Source organism: Camellia sinensis, chromosome 14, assembly GCF_055761805.1.
Source record: "Camellia sinensis isolate YWXY chromosome 14, ASM5576180v1, whole genome shotgun sequence".
Classification (NCBI taxonomy): domain Eukaryota; kingdom Viridiplantae; phylum Streptophyta; class Magnoliopsida; order Ericales; family Theaceae; genus Camellia; species Camellia sinensis.
Window position 1 is genome coordinate 9952284 of NC_138974.1, and position 17979 is coordinate 9970262.

The 17979-nt window shown below is 35.2% G+C and overlaps 1 pseudogene; it reads left to right on the plus strand.

Moving 5' to 3' along the window:
• Positions 1 to 9317: 9317 nt before the first annotated feature.
• Positions 9318 to 17979, plus strand: part of LOC114309334 (flavonoid 3',5'-hydroxylase 2-like) — a 40564-nt pseudogene continuing 31902 nt past the window's right edge.

Consider the following 17979-nt stretch of genomic DNA (forward strand, 5'->3'; position numbering starts at 1 on the left):
GTTTAGAAAGGTGTTGTTGGATTCTTTGGTTGTCATTATTTTGTGTGAACAATGTCTGGTGGAACACCATGGTGGGGATGTCTGGTTGTTTTAGTTTGAATTGGAACAATGTCTGGTTGTTTGACAGAAATTTCATAAATCGAATGTTAATGAATTATGTATTGTGTCGAATGTTAATGATTTAGTTAATTTGAGTGATGCTTTAAAATTATAGGTTTATTATGGATTGAATAAATTATTAGGAGTTACAAGTGTATTGTTTTCCTGCTTTGGCGACCAATTTATTAGTCGCGACAAATAAATAATTTTTTTTCGCAAAAAATGACAATTGCCGACCAAGAGTTTTGGTCGCAAAAAATACATCTATTGCCGACCAAAATAGCTCTTGGTCGTGGAAACTCACTTTTGCCGACCAAAAAATTTGGTCGCGAAAAGTAACAAATGGCGACCAAAACCTTTTTTGGTCGTGGAATGTCACAATTGGCGACCAAACTTTTTGGTCGCGGAATGTCACGATTGGCGACCAAACTTTTTGGTCGCGGAATGTCATGATTGGCGACCAAAATTTTTGGTCGCGGAATGGCACAATTGGCGACCAAACTTTTTGGTCGTTGAATGTGATAATTGGCGACCAAACTTTGTGGTCGGGAAAACATCACTTTTCGCGACCAAAGTGTTTTAGCGACTAAATGAATTAGTCGCGGTAATGATATATTTCGCGACCAAAAATTTAGTCGGCAAATCTAACTTTTGCCGACCAACCAAAATTTTGGTCGCGAATTACTTTTGCCGACCCTCAATTGGCGACCAAAATAGCGACCAAAAAATTTGGTCGCGGATAACTTTTGCCGACCAAAAATGGACTTTTAGCGACCAATTTTTTTGTTGCCAAAAGTGTTAATTCTTGTAGTGTTACTACCAATCACCTAATTAAAAAGGACCAAACAGTTAAACATGAGTCATTAAACAAACTCAATTCAAATTAAATCTAAGTCATGGGTCCCACCCATAAGCCAAACATGGTCCAAACACCCGAAACTCAATTTCAAATGCTACTATAAATTAAACTGAATCAGTCTGCGAATTTTTAAAACAATTTAAAAATAAATACTCACCATTAAATTTCAAAATTTTTATCCAACATGCTAGACTCTTATAAGAACAACATAAATTTTTTTTATAATTTTTGAGATCGAAAATTATATATTAAAAAAAATATTACAAAATTGAACCATTTCGCACAGAACTTTTCACAACACTCCAATCCAAATACTACTCAATTAATTTATGCACTGACTATTTAAAAAAATATATTTTGGGTTGTCATAGTCATAAAAGGAAAGAACTGATAATAAAGACCAACCAAAATACTCTTGTTTATCTTCTTCCCAGAAGTAGTAGATAGTCTTAAACTATGCCTATACTTTGATATAAAAATCAAGCAGCATGATAAACAATAAAATGTAGAACAAGGCTAATAGTTTAAAAAGACAAATTCAAATAATCAAATGAAAATACTAGTATTGTAATACAGTAAAATGCACTCACAGATTTATATAGCATATGCCCTATAAATTTCTACACGTAGGCGACTAGACAAGCACTGCACCAACCAAAAGAGCAACTACTTGGGGCCAACTACACGAACTCTTTCGATAGTTTAGCTCAATATGCCCATACCATTCATTAAATCATTGCCTATTACCTTTCCTAAAAGCCCAAATGCAAATTCCTATAGGATTTCCTATAGTCCACATGAACCCGTCAATTTTTTCAGAGTATATGCAGTCTCAATTTGAAATCAACATAAATAAATAAAGAAAATGTGGTTTCCTGTTGGTTTCCTATGGCAGATTTGGAAGCAATAAGAAGGTCGAAACATTGCGGTCTTGCATTATCTTTGCTATCTTTTGGATCATTTTGTTGGAAAAAAATGATAGAATTTTTAATGAAAAGGAATCTGGAGTTGATGCTTTGTTGGATAAAGTGAGGCATCTCACATCAGTTTGGGCCTGTGTGTCTGCCTCTTTCAAGGACATACCCCTTTTTTCAATTACTAGGGATCGAACTGCTGTTTGTTATACTTAGGCGGTTTATTTTATGTTTTAGTTGACACTTCTTAGATTTTTACGTAGATCTCTCGACTTTGTACAAGGACATCTTGTCCTCCCCTTATTTTCACCTTTTAGTTCAATAATATTGTTTTGTTGATGTTCAATGAAAAAAAAAAAAAAAAGAAGTGTTTTGTAAGTAAATTTTGAAACATCTATGACCTAGCGCTTTAGTTTCAGCAAGATAATGTATAGGATACAACTGCAAATCAATTCAATCTCCAAATTTGTTTCACTATTTCCATACTTGTTCATATTATTTGCAAATTTTAATACAAAGCTAAACCCAAAATCATCTGTTCTCACTTAAATATAGTAACTTTCAAAATAGAGTAAACCCATGCATTTAAGACCAAGAGAAAAACTCCCTTCTGTGCCATTCAGCCATTCAATCAAATCTAATTTCTCAAAATAAGAAAACCTATAAATCTGCAAGCAAAATTCAAGTTTCTTTAGAAATCCAAAATTTTATATGATGTTAATCCATGTGAATAAATTGAAGATGAGCAGAACATTTTCACATCAATCCTAAGCAAGAAACTGTATAAAGAACCAATTTTGATACATATTTGAACATACTCACATACTAACCTTCAAGAACTCTATTCATTCTATTCCTCTTACCAGCAAAGCTGCCTCTTTTTTCTGAGAACACACACACACACACACACACACACACACACTCATTCCTCTGATTTCTTAAAGCTCAAACCCTGAAATCATTATCATCTAATCCATTAACACCAACACATCCACTATGTATACACTTGGGAGATACAGGTAAAAACTCAAAATTCAACAACCACATAATAAAAAAGGAATCAAAATGTCATAGCCCTCAATATATATGGAAACTACTAGAAATTATTTATAAAAAAACATATTCATAATTAAAATTGGAACAAGAATGATTTTTCTTTTTGACATGTAATAAAGGGACACGCACAACTAAAAAGAGTGGGAATATATCGCCACGACAAGGTTAACATGGTTTCTGAGAAATAGAATTAAGAGGATTCTCAACAATCTTAAACCACATGTAACTAATCCATCAGGCTTCAATCAGAATTCCTTGCGAAGAAAGACGAGAAAATAAACTTCTAACATCTTTGATTAGGGAAAAAACAAACAAACAAAATCTTAAAGGTTATAGTACATTCATCAGTTGACATATATACTTAATGTGGGATTTGAAAATATTCTAAGGCATCTAGGTTGTACAATGCATTCATCAATTGCACCACATGCACACATGAATGGATTTGTTGAATAATAATCTTGTTAACAAACACTTGGACTAAGTTTCCAATGTAAAAAAGAAAAACACTAAAAAAAAAATCTAATAATAAGTAAAAAATGATACTCCAGCTGCGTAGGTCGCATTACCTTAATAAGCAGACTAAAATTTGAGTCTCCCTACCTTACCTAATAAAAACATGACAAAGGAAAAGAAAATACAATCAAAACATTTTTTTTAAAAAAAACAAAAAGAAAAAGAAAAAGAAAAAGAAAAAAATGAAGCAAGAAGAGAATAGAGATAGAGAACAGTATATCATGCAACACTAAACTCAGGTTGCTATGCAGCGCAATTTCCCCAAGGTTTAGTTTGGAAAGCAAAGAGCGTGCAAGTCGGGCCCTAATAGATGTACTTATCAAAAAATTAAATAAAATTGAATTTCATTAAGCCAGTGTCATCTTACTAAGTGAACAACCTCAACCTCATCATAGGGCACAATCAATGCTAGAAACTAGCAAGTTGTGCTAGATACAATTTAATTTATGAATTCAATTTCACCTTTCATCTGGATTAATAAAAATTCATACGAACTTAAATTGAATTGCCTATTTACCATTGCTCCATGAGCTTTGAATAATTTCTCCTATTTACCAACTGAATAAAAATCAAAACCAAGTTACACAGACAATTTAATCAATTAAAAATATAATAAATTAACTACAATGGATACATAAATAATCCCAACTCCGGACCTAATTTTTTCATGAAACAAATATTACATTCAAACTATAAATAGGCAAAAGATGAGATAAAATATAGAAAACAAAAATTAAAAAAAGAACAAGTAAGACAGCAACCAACTTGTAACGCCCTCGAAATAACACATTAAACCCATCAATATAGACATGCATTGGTAATAAAGATAAACATTCTTCTATTCATCAGAGTAGTTCTTTACACAAGTATTACATGTTAATCAACAAAAGCAAATGCCCTACGGGCTTACAGCTTTCCAAGTTAACACTTGGTTACAACAAAAGAGTGCTAACTCATTTACACATTAAGCCCTTGGCTTGAATATACATGTAATACATCAAGAAATAAAACAACAAAAGTCCGCCTGCCTCTAGCCTCCCAAGCTACGTCCTTGGAGGTGGCATGCTACCTGTACCTGAAAATGATATTCCCATATAGGGTGAGCCACAGCCCAGTAGAAATATACTAAACCAAATATGAACAATGACTAAAAGATTAGCAGTTGATAGATGGACAACACTGATACTTTCCTTTATCACACTATACATTTTCATGACATACAAGTCCATATTACCATTCATTTTCCAATTCCTTTCAAATTCTCAATTTATAACCATGGCTCAGAACCTAGCCAAACAACTCGTATGAGACAGTAACTCATATCAAGCATCTTCCATTACATAACAGATAAGCATACTAACTATATCACATACTAACAGATAAGCATACAAGCTATATCATCACTTCCACAGATATGCATATGAGCACTATCACACTTCCAATGACAAGCATATGAGCTCTGTCAACACATTACTAGATAAGCATATGAGCTCTATCTACGGAGTCCATCCCCTATCTCCTCCCAACAACATCCGGTTTAGAGGTCCATCCCCTATCTTCCCCTAAACCGCGGAATACATCCCCTATCTCCTCCAACACAACACAATGCATATAAACAATAATTATACACATCATCAACCAATACAAAACATTTAATGTATTCATTCAACCGTCATACTCAATGACACATTCTGGGATTAGTTTTAGTTTGCCTAATCATCATGCATTGTCTACAACAACAACGACTATCCTCCACCGATAGCCCAAAACAGTTATTTCTATACAGAAAATAAATGCAACAAATGGATATAAAATCAACATTTCCAACTAGGTGAGTGACATAAAATCCAACTACACCCTTTAATCCCATGTATTCCCAATCTCAACATTTCCAATTCAATTCCTCATTTCTCACAATTAATTTTGCAAATTAATTAACCAATGTAATTAGGGCATTTTCCATAATTAACATTTCAACCCTTAGGTTCCATTTTCATTAATGTTTTAACATTTATTCCACTTTTCCATGCCAAACATGCATCTAGGCTTTTAGATAGTTAAAACCCCAACTTTGTAAATTTGCACAAAAGTCTCAAACTTTCACAAAATTACCAAAATAACTCCAACATCTCAAACTACTAGAATTTAAAGACAAAACCCATAGTAAGGAGTAGGTTATCCCTACCTCCAAAGATAACTCCCAACCGAGAAGACGAAGAAAACGGAAGTGCTCCAAACCACAAACTTTTCGGATCAAAAGGTAGCCCTCGACGATCAACAACTCTTTTGTAAAGGCCAAAGGTGAGCAAATCACTCATACTAGATCAATACCTAGAGAGAAGGTAGAGTCCTAGAGTGAGAAGCTCAACAATGGGGTTTTTGGAAAAGTAAGAGAGAGAAGAGAAATGGAAAAAGTGATTTGAAAAGTCAAAACATGGAGCTTTAACCCAGTCGCCCCGCTCGAGCGTCCAACTCCCCGCTCGAGCGTCACTCACAGACTCCCGCTCGAGCGTCAACAATCCCGCTCGAGCGGCGAATACACACTTCCAGAACTTTTACAGAACCAGGTCTCCGCTCGAGCGTCAACCCTCCCGCTCGAGCGTCACACACAACAACCCGCTCGAGCGTCAAAACTCCCGCTCGAGCGTACAACTCTGCAGAGGAGATACTGGAAGATGGAAAACTACGCTCGAGCATCGAAAACCCTGCTCGAGTGGGCAGACAACAACAAAGGGCCCGCTCGAGCGTCAAAATCCCCGCTCGAGCGTGAGGGCCAAAATCTGGGCAACTACTCTTGGTTTCTAAGTTCAACCAACCTGTTTCAAACTCGCCCAACACAACTCAAGACTCGAATGCAAGGAGTAAAGGATGTAAACAAGGCATATACAACAACCAACTCCACGGAACCTAAGTCCGGGTGCAACAGTTAAAGAAAAGGGGAAACCGGGATCGCTATAACTGGGCAAGAATCCATTATTAGATATAATGTATCAAATTCTACCAGCAAATTTCACTCAATATATCTTATAATTAAGTTGTGCGAGATACAGTTTGATTCATGGAATTGCCTATTTATCAAGAAATAGGGCTTTAGGGATTTCAAGCCATACCTCTTCAATGAGAACTCTTTTGAACCAATAAGCTACTGGAGAAGACAGAGATCTTCAAGAAGCCTTTGAAAGCAAGAGACGAGAGTGAGAGATGAAAACGAGCAAGAGAACGGACAAAGAAATCAGAGAGAGGGGGGGAGAAACCATTGATTTAGAGCGAGGGGGAGAAAATTTTAGGGATTTTAGAGCCATACCTTTTCAATCCTGCCATAGCCTGCGACTTCGATCTCCATTCATGGAAGACGACCAGAGAAGAGAGAGAAAGAGGGGAGTCCTGTTTAGCCAAACCACACACACAGAGAGAGAGAGAGAGAGAGAGAGAGAGAGAGAGAGAGAGGTGACAGATGAAAGTAAAGAGAATGGCTGGGAAAGTTTCAACCGGTTTAGCAGGTAAATGATATAAACTGTATAAAATATTAAAGGGTTTAAATTAATTTAATCAAATCCAATGGCTGAGAATTAACTTGCATATACTATGCAAGTTTCAAGCGTTGCACACTACAATAGCTCCCTTAAAGTTATAGCCATGTTTGACTTTTGAAAAAATAAAAACTAATTTAACGAAAATAAATATAAAAATAAAAAATTATTTTAAAAAATTATTTCTACCTTCCTAAAAGATAAAATTATATATTGACGTGTTTTTAATTATTTTTTTTTTACCAATTTAATTTTTAGTCTTTTAGAAAAATTTTCAAAAAATAAATTATGAAAACCAAACTAAACAGAATTTTTTAACCAAGAAAGTACCAGCATTATTCATTAAAAAAAAAAAAAAAAGAATGGCCATTACATTTTAAATAGCATACAAGTTAATCAATACAAAATAAACTGTATGACAACTTTACCCTTAAAATGAATTATTTACAAAAAAAAAATTATAATTATTCTTATTTAGAATAAAATTTAAAATTAAATATATTATAATTAAATTCTCAGGACGGTTAATGTGGGGTTAGAAGGGTTTTGGGAGGATTACTCATTTCGCGGTCCAGTTTGATAATCTAAACCGTTCACATTTTAGAGTACATTAAGTAGAACATACATATAAAATATCAAGTTAATCGGATATCGTTAACATTTTTATCTACTAACATTTGTATCTATAAAAATAAATGACATTGTGATCTAAAGTATTAAAATGAATACAAATGTGACTAGATGAAAAGGTTAACGATATCCGATTAACTTATTTTTTACCGGTATATTTTATTTAATATATTCTACAATATAAATGGATCAAATTATTAAATCGGACCCCAAATTAAACCCATAAATCAGCACAGCAATACCTGCTGTGCTAGGCGCACAGCAGGCACCCAGATCCGTTTTGAGATGTGATGGAAAGTGGGGGATGGTGTTTTTTCCTGGTGTGATTTAGTGGTGTGTTTTGGTTTAAAAGGGGGAATATTTTATTAGAGGGTTGATGGGTTGTGATGGTTAGCAGTGGATGGTGTTTGTCCTAATTGGGGAATAGTTGTTGAATTATCTTTGTTAGTGGGGTGTGGTTTAGTGTAAAAGCGTGATCTAGGGTTTGGTGTGTTAGAGTTAAGCTCTTCTTAACTCTTTTTATTTCTGTTTCTTGTTATTTTTTCATTTTGTTGTTTTAAAAAAATCCTGAGGCTAAGGATTGGTTTGATGATTGTAAGTAGCAATAGTAGGGATCGTTTGTACTTTTTCGAATCTCTCTCGATATTTATCATCTTCCTATATCTTTAATTTTATATTTTTAATGAAATTTTTTTCTACTGATCAAAATATATATATATATGAACTGTTAGTATAATTTGTTTTAAAATATATACAAATAAATAGTAAATATTATAAATTTTAATAATTAAAATTATAAACTTTACCATAAATTTGTAATAATTTTTTTCTAACACTATTGAACAGTGATTTCCCCAAAGTTATTTGGTGCCCCACGTACCACATGACTTGCTAACAACTAATTACTAATTGTCAATTTGTCTTCGTATTGTTTCTCAATTATCAACAGAAATTAATGTGGCTCACGTTTTCTACCAATCATATTTGGTTTGTGGCTCAACTTGTTTGTACCTTGGGGCTGCGAATAACTTTTAAAAAATTGGTATGACAATGATTTAAACTAATGGAACCGTAAAAATATTCAACACGATTAGAAGACTCAAATTATGCATGAAATTACTGAGTAATAATTATTTTATTGATATGAATACGAATATAACATGACTTAATAATATAAATATTAAATATGTTAGATTAGTGTCAAATATATGTAAAATTAAGTTTTTGTTTAATGAATATTAACTATATATTTTAAAATTATTTCCATTAAGAGGTGTCATTAATTTTTTTGAGTATTTCTGTAACTCCATCCATCCAAATAAAAAATGCAAAATAAGTTTTCAGGTTACTATAACTTTTATTTTATTTTTCATTTAAGATAATGTATATTTTTTATTATTTATTTTAGAGTCAATATAGTACAAAAATATGATAATAGGGTGTGCGTATTTTTTTAAATTAGAGAAATGAATTGAGTTGAAATTAAATATTCTTATAAATAATTTCATTTCGTAAAATTTAACTTGTAAGAAAAAATTTAATTTTGTTATATATTTACTATTTTTAATTTTGTATCGCCCTTAATAGGACGTTTTGAAAAAGTCTTTTATTTTTATTTTTTATTTTTAATGTGACACAATAACATGACAAAGAATTAAGGCTATTTAATCCAACAAACGCTTCCTCACATGTACTCTGGTGCAACACTACCCCATGGCATTGAACTCAGTTGTCTTCCTCCATGAGCTCGCCATGGCTTTTCTCATCTTCCTCCTCACCCACTTCTTCATTCAATCCCTCTCCTCAAAAAGCATGAACCGGCTTCCTCCAGGCCCACGAGGGCTTCCACTCATTGGCGCCCTTCCCCTCCTAGGAACCATGCCACATGCTACACTAGCAAAAATGGCTGAAAATTATGGACCCATAATCTCACTACAACAAACTGCACTTTTGGCGACTAAAATTGCGACCAAAACAATTTTAGTCGCCAAAAACAGCATCTTCGGCGACTAAAATCCTGATTTAGTCCTCATTTGTTTAATCTTTTTGGCTACTAAATTATTTTAGTTGCCATATAGTCTTATTGGCGACCAAACATAGTTTTAGTCGCCGTATAATAACATTTTGCGACAAAAAATTTTTGTCGCCAAAAAATGGACGTATTTTGATGAATTTTTGGCGACCAAAACTAAGTCAGTCGTTGTATATTAAACATTGCCGACAAAAATTTGAAATTAGTAGCCAAATAGGATGCTTTTGGCGACCAATTTTTAATCGTTGTTAAGGATATTTGGCGACAAATAATAATTTAGTCGCTAATGCTTCAAATTTTTTTTAGAGGGAAACTCATTAATATTGGCGCCCAGTACATATATTACACAGACACACATTTTTGTTCTGTTTTGTCTCACACACCAATATACAGAGCAGTCAAAACCAAACCTCACTGCCGCTCACCACCGCCGATCATCACCATCGCTGTCCACCGGCGCTCGCCACCACGACCACTGCAAATCTTCCCCACCATTGATTACAGGTATTTGTCTCTTTTCTCTCTTCCTCTCTGTCGATTTGGGTCTATCAGTTTGTATCTCTTTCTCGCTATCTCTCCCATCCCTGTGTCTAACGATTTCTATAGGGTTTTTATATGTTTTTATTCTTTCATTTTCTGTTGATTTCGTGAATAATTTTTTAGGGCTTTTCTGATTTCGTGAATGGGTTTGGTTGAAATTTCGGATTCTGGATTTCTGATTCTCGATTTTGGATTGTTGAACCATATGACCAAATGTGCCTCTGTTTCCAGAATATTCCAAACTAACCATATATATATATATATATATATATATGCATGCATAGGTGAGAAATGTAATTAATGTTTTAGCTTATTTTGTGTGTTAGTGAGAGGAGAAACCCTTTTGTTGTGCTTAAAGTGACAATCTAAGTAAGCTAAGGAGCTTAAAGTGACAATCCAGTTCCCTTCTGCTATGCTTTCTGGAGATTTAAGGTACCTTTTCTGTGAAAAAAAATTCATTCTAATTTGCTTATAATTTTTTTTTGCCCTGATGATTAAAATCCTATTTATGTTGTTCCCACCGTTTATAACAACATATGTTTTGAATGTAATCAAACACTCAAATTTAGAGTAATAGAAAAAATAATTTATTAGTTGGTTAAATTTGATGTCTTCGTTGAGAATGAAAATCAAACAAGGAAGTATAAGATCCATTGCAGGTGTTTGTAAGGCACTTATTGGGGAAATTAAGCTCCTTAATTTGTTTGGTTTTATATATCTATAAATATATGAAAATGGTTACATCTTAAATTATCAAACGAGACACTTTATCATTAATCTTAAACTCTTGACAAATTTGAAAGAGGGCAAACATGCTTTCAGTGGATACAAAAATAGTCCCTTCCTACACTGCACCTCTTTACTTCTCTCAATCAAGACAGAAAAAAAATGCCTCTTCATCATAATTATTTTGATTGTGAACGTTAGATATCTTACAAAATTTAAAATAAAAATTATATCATCAAAAAATTACGACTACATTACAAAAAATGTTTGAGAGCCCCAATCATTCTTAAACATTTACAATTTTTACATACACTAGCAGCACTTGGACGGGGTTGTGGCAGCAATCCTACTATAACTTGCTGCTCATTGAATACCCCATCTCATCCACTATGGATTTAGTAGTAGTATATGGAAAAATAAAAATAAAATAACAAAAAAACTAAGCAGAGGATATAACTAAGGTTTACATTCAAAGTAGTGGCAATCATTAAAAAAACTAGGAGCCTAGTCACTCAGATTTCACAGGTGCACCTGATGATGATAACTTCCATTCTAAAGGCAGAGGCTGTCGGCCACCAAAGAGTCACTAACCAACCCAACATCAACTTCATCAAAATTCAGATTAAGTGAATGGCCCTAATTATGAGGGCATGGCCCAGATTTGTGTATTATATATGCCTCTGAATCTTCAAATATCATTATGGGAGTGTGTCCATTTAATTCGCTTCAGTTGCATACTCTAATGCCTTTAATAATGTAGGTAGAAATAGTTTGAGAGAAAACCACAAACAATTTGCCTTAGGATCCTGTGCACTACCACACATCCCAAACCACATCTTCTTGATTACCCAATAATGCCCTCACATAAATGTATTCAAGATATACTTCATGTGCCATGAATCATTTGCTTACGAGGGTCTTGTTAATAAAATTCAAAATACAAATTGTTGTTGTGTCCCCAAGATTATCTGTTAACAAAACATTTTCTTCTCCCCTCAGCATGGGTTAACAATATAATGTCATGAACTAAAATTATGGAAAGACGTTGCTGATGACCCAATAATGAACACATACCCCATGATGGCGTGCTGATGACCAATCAACAAACACACAACGAAAAACTTAAGGTTTACACTGTGAATGCTTTCTATAGTTGAAAATAATTTCTTTAAAAATCAACCTCAATTGAGAAATCTGTGGCCAAAACATAAGAAATTAGGATTAGAAAGTGTGGTTAATCAATAGCGTAAATACTCTCACATCTTTCTAGTGCAAACCTTTGCAACTCTATAGAAACAATAGAGGATAATCTGGTGTAGCCAACAAACCATATTCTAACTAGATTTTTTTTGTCTAGGCTTGAGCCATCTCAGCTGTAGACCAAAATGCCCTTACTACAAGAACATGAAAGCTTATAAATAAGTAGAGAACTCATAAAGGGGTGGTAATCTATGTAAATATATCACATTCGAACATTCTACACCAAATGTAGAATTTAATTAGTAGTAGTTGTTGGGTTTGAATGTTGGATTTTAGTAATTGAATATTACATTTTGTTGACTTCTTAACTATTTTGTTGTAAAGGTCAACTCGTGTACGAGGACCTACATTAGGCAAAGGAGTGCAAAAAAAAAATAGCTAAGAAAAAAGGAGAGAAATTACATGTGTATGTCAATCGGGCATTGAACAAAATCACAGGAGGGAATGCCACCCCAGTGAAAAATGAGTTGGGATTGCAAATTAGACGGTTGTGCCCTTTCCAAAGCGTGAAGTCATGGAGAAAAATTGATCAAAGTACCAAAGATGCGGTCGTCCAAGCGGTGCTAGTATGAGATTCATCTTGCCATAATGTCTTTATTATGTTATTTGTAATTGCTTAAATTAATTGATGTACTAATTCTCTTATTATGTTTGTAGGACAAGTTTGTTATTGGCAATGATTTTGATAATGATGAACAAGCTTAAGAAATCCTCGATAGAAAGGCATATTTGCTATACAAGGATTGGAGGTACAATCTAGAGCAAGAGTTCCTCGAACTTGAGGAAAAGGGTGTTGATGACCCCTATAGTCATCTGCATAGTGGCGTGAGCTTGGAGGACTGGAAAAATATGATTGATGTTGCTTGAAAAGACGAATCTCACTTGGTAACAAATTAATTAGAACCCCCATTCTTGAAATTAATTTATGTGTTGATATGTAAAAATTCTTTACTAATTCTTTTTTTTTTTTTTTGTAATTTTGTTTTTTTTTTTTCTTGTTAGAAACGCTCTAAAGCTGGTAACGCAAATAGGGGTATGCTCCCCTATAATCATACAAGTGGATCGCGATCATTTCCTATAGCAATGTCGCTTATGGTGAGAAGTGGTTATTTGTTTAGTAATGTAATGGATGATAGATTCTTTTTTAGTTTGAATATTACTATGTACTACTTCATCAATGGAATTTTTTCAAACCTAATAGGCAAATAAGGATGGAGATATAGATTTCCCTGAATTTTATAAGAAATCACACAAGTCCAAGTAGATGGGAGACTGGATTGACCCCAAATGTGGTGAGCTATATGTGAGTATTGAATGTTGAAACCAATTTTGTTGCATATCAATTAGTAAAGTTGTTTTCAATTCTTTCTGCCATCTTGACTTTATTGTTTTTTTGCCATGACAAGATGATATGGTGAATCTACAAGTCATAGCCACCGATGCGGGGTTGACATTGACCCAACGAAGAATTATCAAGGCAAGTGCTCGGGGCAAAAAAAAATTACTTGCGTGGATGTGGGATAGGCCCGTAACCCTCTTCCACAGCTTCTCGTGCGGCACAAGCACGCAATAAACATATGGAGTCAATGAGAGCGGAACTGGAGGTTCTTCGTAAGGAGCATCAAAGAGATCACAAGGAGTTGATGAAGGAGAAAGAGGAGCGCCAAAAAGATCGAGAGGAAATTATGAGGGAAAGAGAGGAGCTGATGAAACAAGTCGAAGAAGAAAAAAAAAGCACGGGAGGCACAACAAGTACAACTCAATCATCTGAGCGACGTGGTGTCACAGCTCACAACCCTGTTGCAGGGTTCAGATGGTCATCTTACTATTCAATAAACATAAATTTATTGATAAGCTAATGCAAGTTCTACAAAAATATGGATCATATTGGCATAGAATTGTTTTCTAAAGTTGCTATGTAAATTTTTTTTTTGTCATGTGCTTCTAATAGGTTTTGAGGCATAATGTGAGTAGACTTTGCAGCAGACGGACCGTAATCTGATTTTCATAAGGTAACCACATGATTTCAATGAAATATTAAGTTTCCCAAAATTGGGTACGATGAGCCTATGAATATGAGGGCAGTTACTATATTAGGAGCCCCATCCAATTGAATGCCATTTCAGATTGAAGACTAATTAAATAAACCAAGTGCACTTGGAATGAATTTACAATTACTACAAGTATTTTGTTTGCAATGTCTCAATAATTCCACTATAAAATTGTAATTTTTGTTGCCTAAAAAGGATGCTAATATGTGAAATAAATTAATGAAAGCCTCATGGTGCATTAGGAGTTCTCAACATTGAATCATGATTTTATTTGGGTTGTAATCAACATAATTCCGGGTCTTTTTCTCCCTATCGACCATGTTGAATCCGTTGGACAATTATGAACTTCATTATTGGCATATTGGAAAAATATATTAGCTCAGTTAATATTAGATCTCCTAGGTTATTTGTTGTCTTACCAAAACGCCGTAAACTTAGTCGAAAAAGGCCTTCGAGGGTCGAAAATTGAAAGCAGCCCCCGAACCACTATAGAGATGGCACGGGTAGCTTCCTTGCATTAAATGCGACATGTGGGGACATACGGGACATAATTAGCACTTATACGTTGGGAGTTGGTGTGAAAAATGCCGTAAACTTAGTCGAAAGAGGCCTTCGAGGGCCGAAAATTGAAAGCAACCCCCGAACCACTATAGGGATGGCACGGGTAACTTCCTTACGTCAAATAAGACCTGTGGGGACATGCGGGACGCAATTATCACATGTACGTTGGGAGTTGGCGTGAAAAACGCCATAAATTTAGCCAAAAAAGGTCTTTGAGAGCCAAAAATTCAAATCAGCCTCCGAAGCACTCTACGGATGGCACGGGTAGCTTCCTTCTATCAAATACGACCCTTTGGGACAGACGGGAGGTAAATAGCATGTGTACGTTGGGAGTTGGCGTGAAAACACATTAAACTCAGCCGAAAAAGGCCTTTGAGAGCCGAAAATTGATAGCAGCCCCCGAACCGCTGTAGTGACGGCACGAGTAGCTTTCTCATGTCAATTAGGACCTGTGGGGACATGCGGGATGTAATTACAACGCGTACGTTGGGAGTTGGCGTGAAAAATGCCACAAATTTAGCTGAAAAAGGCCTTCGAGGGCTGAAAATTGAAAGCAACCCCCGAACCACTGTAGGGATGGCATGGGTATCTTCCTTGTGTCAAAAAGGACCTGTGGGGGCAAACGGGACGAAAACAGCAAGCGTACGTTGGGAGTTTGCGTGAAAAATGCCATAAACTTAGTCGAAAAAGGGCTTTTGGGGCCTAAAATTAAAATCAGCCCTCGAAGCACTCTATGGATGGCACGGGTAGCTTCCTCGTATCAAATAAGACCTGTGGGGACAGGCAGGACATAATTAGCACGCGTACGTTGGGAGTTGGCGTGATAAATGCCATAAACTTAGCCGAAAAATGCCTTTCGGGGCCGAAAATTCAAAGCAGCCCCCGAAGCACTCTATGGATGCCACGGGTATCTTTCTCATGTCAAATAGGACCTGTGAGGTCAGATGGGATGTAATTAGCATGCGTACGTTGGGGGTGGCCATGACAAATGCCAGAAAGCTTATAAATATATATTAAAGCTTATATATTACAGCTTATAAATATATATGTTATATAAGCATCTCTATATATTTAGTTTTATGAATAAAATACCAACATAGTCAAGTAGACTTTGTGAATAAAATACCAACACATTTAACCATCTGAATTGTAACTTATTTGTGACTTTCTATCATGATTGCCAAGACATGGACTATATAACATAATCTGTTACAGCATCACTGTTGTGGCTGAACAACTTCTTATTGAATTGAAATTTTAAGTGTTTCGCTCAACAAAAGAATGACTATGAAGCTGATTAAAAAAAAAAGAAAATTTTGGAGCTAATAAATGAGACCAGTGTCATAATCTTTTTATGGCATCTGTGAATCTGTGGTGATCACTCAACTTTAACCTTCCTCTCAATTTTTTATTTTTTTAAAACAGTATCTATGAGCATATATTGTGGTGGAAACAAAATGATAGGTAATTATTCACTTTGTTTTAGTGAGAGCCTCATGTGCTGGTTCATCCTTTTTTTGTTTATGCTTAGATACATGATGGCAGGTGCGAAGGGAATGGCGCATCAAGTGGGGTCCTGCCCCCTCAAACATTTGTACATACCTTTTTGTTGAAAATTTTTGTTTACAATGGAACTAATGGGTGTAATTTTTGTTATGTAGATGGCTTTTGGCATTGACATGTGGATCTTCTATTTTTTTGTCCGAAAGATAATTCACAGTTTTGCAAATTTGGGAAGTTTTTGGTCATCCTCTACATTTTGTGTGGAATTTGGATGAATCATACATACAATTTTTGGCGGGGTACATAGCATTTTTGGAACTTGTATTCATTGCTCTGGTGGTATATATAGATTACATTTTGTTGTGGTACATATTACCATGGTCATTTGTACCATACCAAATGGTCATTACAATGCATAGTATAGTCAAAATGTTTTGTGTATAGGGGACATTGTTTTGATAACATATTTGGAATGTATGACGTTATTATTTGTAATTGGAATATATTAGTTGGTTTGTATATAAGTTTACATTGTAGGGTGTTCTTTTTGTTTGATGGTTGTAAGTGAAACATGCATTACGGGATAGGTGATAATATATTTATTGATTTGTTTGTATACCTATTACAGGTTGCGGTGGATATATACAGGTTGTGAAAAAATTTATTAAAATGAAAAAAAAAAACAAAAATAAAAAATGACGTTTTTGGTGACAAAACAATTGGTAGCCAAAGAAAGAAATAAATGTTTTGGCAACTAAATATTTGGTAGCCAAAATGAATTGAAAACAGTTTTGGCGACTAATTGTTTAGTAGCTAAAACTCAAAACACTTTTGGCGACTAAATATTTAGTCGTCAAAACACAAACTAATATGTCATAGGCGACTTATAGCGACCCCGGTCTTTTCCCATTTGATTATTGTATCCGGACTTAGGTTCCGTAGATTCCGTCATTGTATAATTGTTGTTGTCATTCATTATTTTCTTATTTTGAGTCTTGGGTTGTGTTGGGAAGATTTGGAGCAGGTTGGTTGAGCTTAGGAACCAAGTCTAGTTGCCCAGATTTTGGCTTGTCCGCTCGAGCAGGGGTTTGGACGCTCGAGCGGGGAATACACCCATCCAGTATGTCCTGTGTAGTGTTGGCCGCTCGAGCGGGGGATTGGACGCTCGAGCGGGAAGTCGTGAGTGACGCTCGAGCGGGGAGTTGGGCGCTCGAGCGGGGACCTGTCTGCAAAAACTTCTGGGAGAGTGCATTCGCCGCTCGAGCGGGAGTTTGGCCGCTCGAGCGGGAGTCTGTGAGTGGCGCTCGAGCGGGGGTTTCCACGCTCGAGCGGGGCGACTGGTATAAAAATCCGAGATCCGACTTTCAGGATCATTTTTCATCTCCTTTTTGATTTTAAAACCCTAGAACCGTCTTCTCCCTCTCCCTACACACCTTCTCTCTTAGGTTTGATCTACTTAGAGTGTATTTCTACCCTAAGCCCTTTGTTAAAAAGATAGAGTGGGTCGAGGGCTTCCGTTTAATCTGAACAATCTTGGGTTTGGAGCACTTTTGTTTTCGTCATCTTCTCCATTCGAGTTCTTCGCTTCAAGGTAGGGATTTCCTACTCCATCCTCTAAGTTTTGTCCTAAGTTTTGGTATTTTGATATGTTGGGAGTACTTTGGTAATTTTGGGAAAAACCTTAGTTGTATTAATAAATTAA